The 14,630-nt window shown below is 40.4% G+C and overlaps 1 protein-coding gene across 23 annotated transcripts in view; it reads right to left on the reverse strand.

Moving 5' to 3' along the window:
- MYT1L (myelin transcription factor 1 like) overlaps window positions 1-14,630 on the reverse strand; it is a 629,697-nt gene that overhangs the window by 593,618 nt on the left and 21,449 nt on the right. For 19 of the 23 annotated variants that reach the window (XM_077488717.1, XM_077488713.1, XM_077488705.1 and 16 more), the window contains exon 2: window positions 7,734-7,881. The exons of the other annotated variants lie outside the window; for them this stretch is intronic. The gene's annotated coding sequence lies outside the window, so the exon portion shown is untranslated. The remainder of the gene's footprint in view (window positions 1-7,733; window positions 7,882-14,630) is intronic. 23 annotated transcript variants of the gene reach the window in all.

A 14,630-nucleotide genomic window follows, 5' to 3' on the forward strand; every position in this document is an offset into this window, starting at 1 on the left:
ACACAGTCAGATTATCAGACAACGCGGTCCAATAGGACACATTCCGACGGATTCTCCGACCGCGTGTACAAGGGCTAAGACTGTAAGCTCCTTGATCGCAGAGACTGATGTGAATGTACAATATATATGTAAAGCGTTATGTAAATTGTTGGGGGTATTTAAATCTGTAATAAATAAACAGTGGTCTAGTGGCCCTGATCCCAGGATAAAGTCACATTATTTTGAAATTTGTCCTGCCATATTCCTGTCCTAAAGAATCCAGGATGTTCCCCCAAAGCACCCCCCTAAAACCTAACCATTCCCATTCTTCAACTCATAACATCTAACCCTCCCTCCCAAGCACCTTAGACTTAACCTCAAATCCCCAAATTTTACCTAGATCTATGGTCACAGCACAAACTTTCATTTTATAACATCACTATTGTAATAGCAATACAAACAATACTTATACTTGGCAATCCAATATAAGCTTACTTGAAAAATATCCTTTCATGTTGTGAATGCTGTCTGTCTACTGGCCATCTCTTTCACAACTTCCTGGATTCCCTGCATGCTTCGCGGCTTCTCCTATGCTGTTTACTTAACATTTCTAAAGATCCCATGGTACCTTGCTGCTTGCAAGTAGTTATTTTCTGTGCTGACTTCACCTCCTGAAACCCCTCTTCTCAGCACCTTTAGGATGTGTGACACAGCAGTGCCTATTCACAGGGCATAGGTCTATGTGTCACAGAAGTTTACTAAGGTATGCCACTACTGTCACTGATCTTTGCAAATTGAGTATATGCATCACATGGTATTGTAGAAAGACGCTTATTATGAATGCCTGGATGTATCTGGGTGGGGTAGAGCCTTCCTATCTTAGCATGTGCACAACCACGTTAACATTAGATGCTGACTGGTTACCATTTTTTTTTTGTTTTTTTGTTTTTTTCCACTTACCCTATGTCTGGCAAGGGACCTAAGCCTTTCTTGGAGGGATTTCAAGATGTTCTAAAGGCAACAGAATATAATTACACCAGAATATTCCATGTTGGATTCTGGGGCCCTTTCCAATTAGATGAGCCTGGAGTATCTCCAGCAGAAGCCTCCAGAGGGCAGCATTGTAAGTTGTCCAAGCCACCCCAGCTGGCTCCCAGACTCGAAAGATTTTCTGCAAAGAAATCTTATTTTTTATCTTATAAACCTCTTAATGCCCCCTCCCAATTTTCTTTCATAACACATTGGCTTAGTAGTTGACACAGTAACCATGCATAGCTGGCTCCACGCAGTAGATTTTCAGTATGTATAATCTCTCTACATTTGTGCGAGTTTCCTCTGGGTGTTTCATATTCCCTGAAACTAAGGGTTAATTGGCTTCTGACCAAACTATACCCAGTGTTTGTATGTGTGAGCGCTTGTAATGCTATTGTAAGACATGAAATTGTAGCAATGACTTGTGTCAATGGTTCTACACGCTCATGTTTTATCATTGGGGGAAATAAATAAATACAAATTCTCTCTCTGATTCCCATTTTGTATTACAAATAAGCCCAGCTCAAAGCCTTTACTTTGCTGCACGCTATAATGAACGCTGATTGCAAGGGTCAATATGGTGAATTCCAACAACAATTTACTTGGTGAAGCTCTCACATGTTTCCAATAGAGTTGTATATGTATTGTAGGTAGGTATGGCAGACTACTGGCACTTACTGTTTATATGTACAAGCCGTTTTATAGAATCCAATGTTACATGAGATCTAATCCTTTATTTCTTGACTTGAAAGTGAATAGAATCTCTTCAATGTGGACACAGACAGTACTAAGAACATGACAGGCTCTAACCATTCCTTGCTGCATCCGATATGGAAAAAAAAAATATTGGCCAGGGTTGGGCTTTGAAGGCTAAGTTCACCTTGTTTTTTTATTTCTTCTAAATTTAATCTCCTCTATGTACCAATATAGCATTGATGTACTTCTTTTGCAAAAATAAAACAGCTTTCCATTTATTCTACACATTTATTCTACACATACTTACCTCACTGTCCACATAGCTGTTTTCAAAAACACCTCTTCATTACTTCTACCTTACTTCCTGGACAGACTTTAGGTCATGACACAGGAAGTAATTGACAGCTTACCTCATTAGCACACACCCTGTATCATTTACTCGCCTATTTACCACTCACTTCCAGGAGTGATTGATTAGGTAGGAGGCTAGATTATGCAGGGTGTGTGCTAATGAGCTCAGCTCATCGAATCCTTCCTGTGCCATGACCTATAGTCTGTCCAGGAAGTAAGGCAGAAGTAATGTGGGGGGGGGGGGGGGGTGTTTTTAAACAGCCATAAAGACAGTGAAGTAAGCGTGTGTAGAATAAATGGAAACTTTTTTATGTTTGCAAAAGAAGTACATTAATGGTATATTGGTACATAGGAGAGCTGGAATTTATAAAAAAAAAGTGAACTTAGCCTTGAAGTGAGATATCCTTAACGATATCCATTTGTGTGCGCAGCCTGTTGCATTAGGGTGTGCACACCAGAGCACAATCACACATATGTGTATATCAGCAGAGCAGTGGACGGTGTCAGTAGAGCAAAGATTGGTGTCAGTAGGGCAGTGGATGATGTCAGTAGTTTTAAATTTTTATTATTTTTTTTATCATTTTGTACAATATTTAAAAAATATTTTTTTAGATGCCCCGTTATGGGGCTTTGCTGAAATATCAAGGATCTAAACAGACTCTTTCTCTGCAGCCTGTAGCAAACAACAGTTTACTATGCTTCAGTTAAGAATGAAGACATGAGCGATCAGTACAGATCACTTGCTGTGTTCATTCAGAAAAGTAAGAGGAGGGGAGAGGAGGGAAGCTGGCAGCACTGCAGGGGAAAGTGGAAGCAGGGGGAGTTGGCACCACACAGGATGATTAGGGTGTGCCCAGGCACAGCAAGCATACCCTGTGTGCCCGCTTATGACTATATGCTTGTTGTTCTGGATCATTGACTCAAAATACCAAAGCAAATACCAAAAGAGAGTTAAGCAGTGGCACCATGTGTATTTCAGTGTAGGTTTGTTTAAAATGTTATGCTAACAAAATGAAATGCCATCTTTTAATGCCAGCCTATATGCTTTAAATCTGTTTCACAACACTTGCTAGCACTTTCAAGCCCTAAATTAAAGAGCACAATAAAAGTTGTCAGCACTTAGCCAGGTTTTGGACACAAGCACCTGCCTTTGTTACCTGTTAAGACCTGTAAGATCCTAACAGTCTCCAAACTAACAATAATCTAAAAATGCAAACAACGTGTAGTTCCTTTATGTACCTTTGTTAATTGTTGCATTGTTTTCTGTATGCTCACGTACTTGTATATATACCCCATACCCCTTAGCTAAGCCCTGCCCCTTCAGTTCAAACATCCAGCCCAAGAGCCTCAATGATTAGGGGAGTAGGGATGATCAAGATGATTTGTAATTACCAATTTTACTGAGGGAAACATTTTCAACTTTGCTCATTGAGTTTCCTCGGTGAAATATGTTTTAAAAAAAGATCTACTGATTTTACATTAAATAGTAAAGTCCATCTGGTTAACCCAATAGAAAATAAAGAAATAAATGAATTAATTAAATTAATGAATGAACAGATAAATGAATGAATAAATTAATTATTTTCCCTTTTTTTAGAGTTTGTGGGTTTTTCTAGTGTAGTTTAGTTAGTTGCATTTAGTGTTTTTTGTGTGTATTTGATCAATATTTGTATATTCTTGCTTTACATTTTATAGTGGGATCATTTTACAGGCACTAAAACAGGTCCAAGATAGCTCAAAGGGGCTCCCATACCTATTCGGAGCCACTTAAAGGAGAATTAGGGCCAAAGCTCCTTTGCCCGTATTCCTCCTGTGGGTCACAAGAGTACACTTTGTCCTGCACTCCTGTGACCCGAGACACTCAGTCAGTCCAGACTCTTCATGGAGCCCGACTTTAATGTTGGGATCCACCCAGATGCCTGACCGGCAGCTGCCTCAGCCTCTCAGCGCACTCCCACCTTTTCCCCAGCATGGTGCTCCAGTGAGCACTGGAGGGGCAGAGCAGAGAGCCTGTGACTGCCAATCACCTCTCTGCTCAATGCGGACCAAGAACTGAGCAATCAGTGGTCTTTCATCACTCGGATCTTAGAAGAAGTGGAGGACAGCTATAGCATCAAACCAATGCTGCATCCACCTAGGTGAGTATGCATGTTTGTTATTTTGAAATCCCATACTTCTATTTTAAACCCTAACCACCAAATACCTTCCCCATTGACTCAAAGTCATTTCACCCAAACTGCAAAATCCAAATTAGTAATTTTTATCATCCTTACAATAGTGGCTCTAACACTGGAATAGGTCTAAAAATGTAAGATCAAGAAAAAAAAATATTTATTGCAGTTTTCCAGCCATTAAATATGGTGGTTGGATAACCTTTACTTTACATACACTTTGACTGTTTTGAACATCTAGCTGGAATCAAATTGTTTTCGGGATGCACATGACCAAAAAGCATATTGTGCCAACCAATCGAAAAAGAGATCTATTCAAGCACACAATAACAGTAATCTTTTTGTGACATTTACATTGTGACTACATGTACTTTGTTCATAAAATACTCAAGGTTCACATCAGATGGACTGTTTACTTTGTAGCATTGTTACCAATCAATTTTTCCACAATTTTGTTAAAAATCATGAATGCATTTCAACTTTTTTTCCAGTAGAAATTAAAAAAAGTGATAATAATATCGCAGCATTTGTCATAAGAAGCCTTATATCAGCCATGGGCACACTGTTCTGCAGATATCGAGTCAAAACGTCCCTCTTTTTGACAGATACTGGCATCGCTGCTATGGTGTTGGATAGCGTGTCCCTCACCGCATGCATGTTGTGGTTCCTCCCACTGCAAAGCACAGTACGTAGAGGTGAGCATAACAACATACAAAAAAACTAGAGCATGCTAGAGCATCAGAAGGCTTCTGCTATCTCTTTAGGAAATAGAAGATTTTATAGCCACCACCCAGGCGGGTAAGTATTGGTCTTCTTTTACAGCTTACTCAAGATCTATCTTTTCACCAAGGCAATAGGGTCACTTTAAAGAGGAACTATGGCCTCCTCAAGATTTAATGAAGAATAAATAATCTATAAATGAGTGCTTGAGTTGCAAAGCTGTACTTGTCAAAGCATTTGTAGTCCTGTTCAGTCGGTCTTGTGATTCGGACACCTTCCGAATAGTGCAGCCAGATACTCACACTCTCTCTCTCTCTCTCTCTCTCTCTCTCTCTCTCTCTGCAGACTACCCTGCAGCTAAGCAATACACGCTGGTCCACCCAGCAAAAAAAGAGCATCAGTACATTAATAAAATCAATATTCCTCTTTTCCGCTGCATGTTCACAGACAACACTATACCGAGTAATGGAGATTTGTGTGCTGGTACTTTGTCTCTCAGCCTCGGTATTGCTGTGCAGGGAAATACAGCATACAGGGAAAAATATCAAGACAGATTCAGGTATAAATGACAGTTGTATGCACACATACATTAAATGTTATTTCTAATGAATGCTTTACTGATATAAATAGTATTTTAGTGTCTAAAGTTCAATTTAAGAAACCTCTTTTTGTATAATTTAATTATATACGCACGGTGGGGGGGGGGGGGGGGAGGGGGCTGTATTTTTGTGCATTACATATGCAGACTCTGCTCCCTGATAGTTTTGTCCGATTTTCTTAATCTTCTTACCGCCCTACAAGTCACAGCTGCACCAGATTTTGCACTATCCAGTTTTAGGGCTTTTTCACACTTGCGTTAAATTTGAACTACTTGCCGACCGCCTTCCGCATATATACTGTGGCAAGGCGGCTTGGCTGCGCAAACCGACGTACCTGTACTTCGGTCTGTGCATGTGATATTGTGGGCATGCCACCCGCGATCGCAGTACAGAGAAGCAGAACGGGGATCTGCCTATGTAAACAAGGCGGGTCCCCATTCTGACAGGGGAAAATACTGACATCTACTGTTCCTAGTGATCAGGAACAGAGATCGCTGTGTTGTCCCAGGAAACCCATCCCCCACACAGTTAGAACACACCCAGGAAACACTGTTAATCCCTTGATTGCCCCCTAGTGTTAACCCCTTCCCTGCCAGTGTCATTTATACATTGATCAGTGCATTTTTCTTTTTTAGCACTGATCACTGTAATAATGTCACTGGTCCCCAAAATGTGTCACTTGGGGTCAGAGTGTTCAATGTCGAAGTCCCACTAAAAATCGCAGATCACTGCTATTGCCAGTAAAAACAATAAAAAATTAATAAAAGTCCATAAATCTAGTTCCATAGTTTGTAGATGCGATAACTTTTATGCAAACCAATCAATATACTCTTATTGCTTTTTTTTTTTACCAAAAATATGTAGAAGAACTAAACTGACGAATACATTTTTCTTTTATATTTTTTTTTGGATATGTATTTTAGCAGAACGTAAAAAATATTTTTTCTTCCAAAATTGTCAGTTTTACTTTGTTTATAGCGCAAAAAAATAAAAAATGCAGAGGTGATCAATTACCACCAAAAGAAAGCTCTATTTGTGGGGGAAAAAAAGACATCAATTTTGTTTGGGTGCAGCATCACACGACCGCGCAATTGTCTGCAACTGCAGTTCCATATCGCAAAAAATGGCCTGGTCATTAAGGGTGTAAATCCTTCCAGGGATGAAGTGGTTAAAGCAGCCTAACAGTACATTTAACACACCTATAGCGTTAAATAGCATTTAGGATGTGTTGTACGGGCGTTCATGTTGAATCGGACAACACTTCTCAACAGCCCTGTGTGGTTTATTTGCACGACTAAAATAGGAAATAATCACTTTTAAACACCATAGGCATGTTTACAGTGTTCTTAAGGTGCGGTTGTGGTGCATTTCAATAGAAGTGAATGGAGGCAGTTGCAAAGCTTCAACACCTGCCAAATTTTACAGGCAGTGTTATTTTTGTCTTGCAGCAATGCTAACGCTGCAGTGTGAACACCTCCATCCAATCCCTATTGTAACAATCCTGTGTGCCACTGAAAGGCATTCGGGAAGTGTCAAAAACGCAACCCAGCTGCCTATTTTCAATGCATGTGAAAAGAAGCCCTTAGTACTGTAAATTAACCCCAATTGTCTGCAAAATCGAATAATATGAAACACCCATAGTCTTCCATACATCCAGAGGCTGTGTAAACCTAGCCAAGGATCTCAGTTACAAAAGAAAGTTCATAAGCACTTTTTTTTTTTTTTTCGTATTTTGAAAGAAGCACTCTATTCTCAAAATAGTGTGCACTGGTAATGCTATTTTGTAATCTATTAATTCATGTGTGGCTTTTAATGAAAGGTCCACTTTATTTGTCGATGTATCCAATCTGATTGACTTTTCAACCCGCCAGCAGCTGTACAGGCACATTGAGACAGATACTGTATACCTTTGATCATAGCCTTTTTTGAAAACCTGGATAGCTGCTAGTGTACAGAGGAACATACTTGTTATTGCCGCTTTGAACTGATCTCCTATTTGTCAGTAATCAATCAGAGAATTGACCAGTAGTTTTTTTTTTTTTTATGGCTTCAACCATCCATGTTGTTTGAAGCAGGTGGTCATGTGGAACAGGGATAAGTGTTAAAACTCAACTCCGGGAAACCTAAAAATGTAGGGTTAATTGCTTGTTTAGGTTTAGAAGATATAGAAAAGAAGTTTACCTACCGCATCGTCTGTGCTGCTAGAACGGTCCCTGAGGCCCCAGCAGTCTAAGGTCCTGACATCATCAAAACTGATGCAGGGTACACAACCCGGCCTTGGATATTATGACGTTGAGGGATCATTTCCCAGCCAAAGTATAGGGAAGCACCATCTGCCAGGGAAAGCAGAGGATCAGGTAAGTAAAAGTACTTTTACTCTCCCCTAGAAAAAAACATGTTTAGTCTTGATATAGAGATTTAACCAATTTTGTGGGAGTTACTTCATTAGACTAAAGCTCCACAGCAATGTTTTTTGTAGCTACTAAAATTGCAAGTAATGAATTACTAGGAGTAGCAATTGTTCACTAAATAGATGGAACAAAAGGCTCTAAATGGAGTATGCTACAAAATAGCATATAGCATTATGTAGCAGGGAAATATCTAGCTTGATCACAGAATTTTCCAATTATGTACAAATGATCCGTACAAAGCAGTTACTTTGTGGGATATAGCTGTTTTCATCATTGGGATTGGGATGCCATCTTATGTTGATGGGAATGGGAGGATTATTCACATCTGAGATAAGCGGCGCTGGCAAATTATTCTTGTGCCACTCACCTATTTCCATTTCCCCCAGCCCTGAAATACTCATATATTTGTAAGGTTGGTTCTGTGAAGAGCCTTGCAGTGCTGTAAACCTGTTGCCCTGAGGTTAGTCTTGCATGTGTATACATCCAGCCACCCTGTAAGATCTATGGACAGCCATAGTGTTATATGTTTTGTGAAAAAAAAAATACCTAACAGAAATTTAGAGGGACAATAATCATTGTTGATATCCTTCAGATGTGTTGCATTAAATATGGCATTATTAGACATCACATTTATTGCACTAGAATCCGTTGGGAACCACTTCATCTAATTATGTAATTATGGCACAGTTGGCAATCCAGAAAAAAATAAAATAATACTGCTTGACACCGCAACATAAAAAGGTAAACAATCTTCTGTTAAAAGATCTAAATAATCTTGATGTCCCAGACAAGCCAAAAACCCCAATCTTACTTTGTCAATTGCTTAATTTTCATAGCTACCTTTGTTCATCAGTAAAAGGTAAGTGTGAACATTTATTTCACATTGGCATTTCCTAGATTGATTTCATAGGTAGAGCAATGAATTGCTCCCTGGCTAGCTAACCACTCTCAGGAGGTCCATTGCATGGCAGCCTTTCCCTGTTGTCACTATCCCCACACTTAGGCTTATGTCTTTGATGTGCTTAATAGTCTCATTAAGTGGTAGCTGGTGATCATCATTACCATTTAAATAATACTAATTGTTCTTTAGTAATTGTTCTGAGAAATACCAAACTATGACCCCTTGTGGATCATTTAAGGACAGACATAAGTGTTGTTCTAGTCCCAGACTTACTTGTTCACAATCACAGCACCACACTAAAGCTGGCCATACACCATACAAGTTTCTTATTCAATTTCAAGTGTTTAGATTTGACCTCATATTATATGGTTTTGGTAAATCTAAAGGAAATCTATAGAAGAAAATTGTATAATGTATGGCCAGCATTACTCACCATGCAGAATTGGCTGGCAAATGACCATATCATACACAGATGTGTTTTTTTACCTGAGCGTTCAGTCCTTCAATATCTCAGTGGTAAATAGATAAGCAGTGTAAAGAGAACAGGGATAACTGATATTGGCAGTTGTAAACCATGCATTTTTGTTCAACAAGGCAATAAAATACACAGATCAATCTAGGAGGGCTTTGTACATTAGCCCATGGCATAAAGAAAACAAAACATCTGCTAATTCAAGCCCCTAAGTGAACCCATCTATAAGGGTGGCCCGTTATGGGTTCATCATAACAAACAAGCAGCACTTGTACCTTTTAGTATTCTATCAACACTCAGCTTTTTCACCTAGCAGCAGGTTCTCAAAGACCTTAAACCTGGTAGAATCAATTATGCTCATATTTTGTTGATCCATTATGTAATAAATGTGTTTTTTCTCAATGTTGTATTCAACTATGTTTCTTGCGTTAAATAAAGGGCTACTATGGCCATTCAACTCCAAAAATGGATAGTTGTTGTCTGGTCATTTGGGATGGGGGTAGGTGTAGCAGTTGTAGGTTATACGGTTGAAGGTAATTTAGAGCCTCAGTATTCTGCAGTCCCTCAGTCAAGAGTTTAATTTAGGCTTAAGTCATACTTTTATGCTGCAAGATAGCAGCTATACTTAAGTGTGCTTTGATAAGTAAAAACTATTTACAAGTCTAAATTATGAAGGGAACACAGTTTCTTAGAATGAGCTCACACCATAAATTTTATCCTGACACCCACTCAAGAATCCAGATTTCTGCATTTTTCAAATTACTCAGCTGCTGAGAAATGCTCACAAATCAGACTCACCATCTGTCTAAAGACAGAAGTCAATCACTAGGGACATCCCAAAGATTTCTGTCCCTATTGGGTATTCTTTATTCTTTGGTTAGTATTTAGCAGGGTGCACAGCTCTGCTGCAGCTCACATTTAAAAAGATACTCTTACAAGCCTAAAGAATGGTTAGAACATGGTGTCCCCATATAACTGTTTTACTCTGAAGCTGGCTTCTTTGCTGAATCTCTAAACCAGTTTCCTGACACACGTGTCTCCAAAGTATCCAAATTAAGACAAAAATCTTTCCTTTATAAAATAAAAAGTACTTTGAATCAAGCATAAATAAAGGAAAATATATGGATAAAGTCTCATGCACACAGGGCATTTTTACAGCTGCTTTTAGCAGCGTCAGACTTTTTCTGCAGCTTAAAAATGCCTCTTTATGTTATTCTATGGCCTCATGCACACACAGGCTTTTAGGAGCTGTAGGTGGCATAGGCATTTTCAAGCTGCAAAAAAACCCAGGGCCAGCGCGTTCCAACAGTACACAGTTTTTTAAGTCCCCTGCAGCTCTGACATATCTTCTCCATCAAGTGTTATCCCCTCTCCAGTGAAGTCTTGTCCCCTCTCCAGCTCTTCTCCCTCCTCCGCTGATGTCTTCTCCCATCTCCAGTTCTTCTCCCTCCACCAGTGATGTCTTCTCCCCTCTCCGGTTCTTCTCCCTCTGCTGTCTTCTTCCGCTGTATTCTTCTGCTGTCTTCTTCCTCTGGTTCTTCTGCTGGCTTGGGTTTTTTTTCTGATGTCTTCTGCTGATGCTTGCTCCCACTGTTGTGTTATGTCCAGTGTGTGCCGTTATTTATATAGCCATGGGGTGGGGAGAGCCCACCACCTTGTGACGCCACCACCCCATCATGCCCCGGGCGGTGACATCACAAGGAAGCGGGGTCTCTGGATGATGTCACTGGGCAGTCCTGCTCCATGGCTATATAAGTAATGCCACACACCGGACCAAACACAACAGTGGGAACTAGCATCAGGAGAAGACATCAGAGGAAGAAGAACCGTAGGCAGCAGAAGAACCAGAGGAAGAGGACAGAGGTAGAAGACAGCGGAGGACGAAGAACAGGAAAGGGGAAAAGACATAACCGGAGGAGAGAGAAGAACCAGAGAGGGATGAAGACATCAGTGGAGGAGGGAGAAGAGCCAGAGAGGGGAGAAGACTAGAAGGAGAGGATAGTTGGAGCTGCATTAATAGATGACTTAAAAACCTGTGTATTTTTTTTATACCTTTTTGGGTGAATGGGTAGGGGTACAATGTACTCCTTACTCTTTGACATAGGGTGGGGGCTGGGATCTGGGGGACCCCTTCTCAAAGGGGGCTTCCAGATTACGATAAGCCACCCACCTGTAGATATCCACAACCACCGGCCAGGATTGTGGGGAAGAGGACCTTATCCCCATCAACATGAGGACAAGGTGCTTTGGGGTGAGGGGGGGCATAGGGCCCCCCTCCCCCAAAGCATCCACCCCCCATGTTGAGGGCATGTGACCTGGTATGGTCCAGGAGGGGGGCGCTCATTCGTCTCCCCCCCCTTTCCTGACCTGCTGGGCTACATACTCGGATAAGGGTCTGGTATGGATTTTGGGGGGCACCATGTCATTTTTTTTTTTTGGCTTGGGAGTTCCCCTCAAAATCCATACCAGAATGAAGAGTCTGATATGAATCTTGAGAGGGACCCCAAGCCATTTTTTCATAGCGTCATGATCTGATTTGGATGTGACTTCTATTCAAATCAATGGGCTCTCATAGGGAACCATTGATTTTGAATAGAAGCAGAGAAACGCTGTTAAAAGTTAGCGTGGCTAAACACGCATTAAAGCCATGCAAAAAGCTACTAAAAGCATGCTTTTACAGCCACTTTTTCATGGCATTGGTAGTGACTTTTGCAACTCGTGTTTTCTAATGCCCTGTGTGCATGAGGCCTAAAAAAAGAAAATGCGTAGGCTTATATAAGATGGCTATATAGACATCAGTAAAGATGCCTAAATTGTGATATCTAAGATGACTTCCGTTTGGGTTCTGTGAATTATCACACCTTACACAGACCTAAACTAAAGTACACATTGATGCAACACTAACCAACCAGCTTTCTCATTACTACAGTCAGATCAAGAAAAGGTTTGTTTTGATAGGTTCATTTATGTGACTATCACTTGCACTTTACTCCATGCCATACAGAATAAGCTTAATTGTCTGTGCACTTAAAATCTTTATCCACTTTCAATATTCTATTATTCTAAATGCATCCCTGTGCTAGAACGATGAGTCAATAAACAACACTATAAGGTTATACAGTAACTTTTGATACATTTGTTCTCCAGTACAGCCAATGTCAAAGGCTTTAGGAAAGGTTTCTAATGATGATTTGTTTAATATTTAACTGCATGGGAAATAGTTTCAGACCGCTAAGGCTCCTTCTTCTGGAAGATGACCCAGGTCCCGCTAATCGTCCTGATGAAGGCACATTAGCACTCTGAAAGCATCCAATGATTTCCTGGACATTTTGCTAGCTGAAAAACAAGATGTCCCATATAAAGTTACAGTAACTTCCAGCCTGGAAAACTGGGAGTGAAAAAAGTGTGAGCTCTAAGGTGCAAACCAGCCATATTTTGTTTAGTATACAAATGCTAGAACTAATGTTGTGGACCTCATTGAATTGAAGCCTTCCTAAATTATGCTTACAGTGGAACTAAAGTGAAATTATGAAAAAAAAATGTTAGCAGATATAGATTTATGGGGGAGGGACTATGGCAGATGTTTTCTCTGTCATAAAACCTATTTTCTTTATAATTGTTTATTACTTTTACATTTCAGTGTATAAATGGTAGTAGTGAGAGCGAGGTGCCTGGATGATGCACCTTCTATGTGCATATCATCTTTGGACAATTATGGAAAAGATTGTCCGACGATAGAAGACTCCTAAATGGGAAGAAGACCAGGAAAAATATGGGAGCAATGGAGACAGAGTGATGAGGACATGTATGGACCTCACATTGCGGGAGAAAGGTACACTAAAAGAGCCCTTGGAAACCAACAGCAGCACAGATTCGGCTGAAATAATATTTCAAATACAATCTGGGGAGTTTCAGTCCTACTTATGAACTTTGTAATGTAAAATAATAGAAAGTCCATCATATAAGTGGTCATACTCAGGAACAGCTTTCCCCTCACAGGAGACCAAGATAAACATCCAAAGTTGGTGATCGATTCAATCTGCCAGCAAGCCTAGCAAATACCTCAACTAAAATGTCACTTGTGGGTGGGAAGACCTTTTAAAAGTCACCATTTCTGATCTCGCTTTCTAAAAATCCTAGTTTACCTTTCATGACGGTCTGCCTTACATGCTGATTGCCTGGATTTAATTACTTTTGAGCCACAGACTCAGGAACAAGAAGGCAGGCCAGTAGTTATTTGCTCTCTTTGGCTCCGAGTTCTGTGTTTTTTCTACAGTATGTCAGTGGCTTAACATATAGAATTTAGACATAGTCAGTCAACTAGCATTTTCAGAAGTCAACAGTAGGAGAATACACATATATTTCAGTACAGACATCCCTTAAAGGAGAAGTATAGCCAAAGCTCACTTTGGCTGTACTTCTTCTATGGAACGCAGGAGTGCAATTCGTTTTGCACTACTGTGACCCATTTTCAGCAGAGAGCGGGCTGAAGTCCGCTCTCTGCTGACATCACCAATGTTAGTCCAGGCACCACATCATCCCTACCACGATGTCTGGATCTGCCAGTTGCCTGGACTGTCACCCAGCTCAGCCTCTCAGCAAGCCACTGAGAGCCCCAAGATGGCAATTTCCACCCCTTCATAGCTCAGCAATCCAGTGAGCGAGGATGGAGAAGAGCAGAGAGCTCTGACTGACAGCCTAAAGCTCTCTGCTCACGGAGCTGTGAAAATTGAGCGATCAGCGGTGTTCAATCGATCGGTTCTCAGTGCAGAGGGGTCAGGGGACAGATGCAGCATCCACCCAGGTAAGTATGAATCTGCAAAGAATTCCAGGTATGGCATTTTTTACATTATGTTATATTGGTCTAGCTTGGAACAATGCAACTATGCCTATACCACACCTACAAAGCATTCTCTGAATGGCACCTGTTCAGAGTGGCCATCCGCCTGTGTTTACAATCCCTCAAGGCAGCCACTCAGAATGCAACCCAGAAGCTAGTGGAGATCACTGCAGTAGTGGTGTCTATTACAGTTTCCATCTTCTAGAAAGATTCCACAGGTATGGTATGTTCATAGTTACATTGATTCAAGCTGGACCAATGTAAGTATATAAAAATGCCAAAAAAATGCCATACCTGGAATTCTTCTAACTTGTCTTATTTTCAACCTGTTAAAAATATCATTGAAGAGAATTTACTATATCTTTTCAATAAGTGCAAAAAAGTATCTTGTCAAAAATCTTGTGAGTTTAGAACTTCCTGTGCTCCATGCCTGATGATGTTATCAGTTAGCTTTGTTT

The sequence above is a fragment of the Lithobates pipiens genome, unplaced genomic scaffold, assembly GCF_037356315.1.
Source record: "Lithobates pipiens isolate NorthernLeopardFrog02 unplaced genomic scaffold, aLitPip1_a1.2 Scaffold_18, whole genome shotgun sequence".
NCBI classification, from domain to species: Eukaryota; Metazoa; Chordata; class Amphibia; order Anura; family Ranidae; genus Lithobates; species Lithobates pipiens.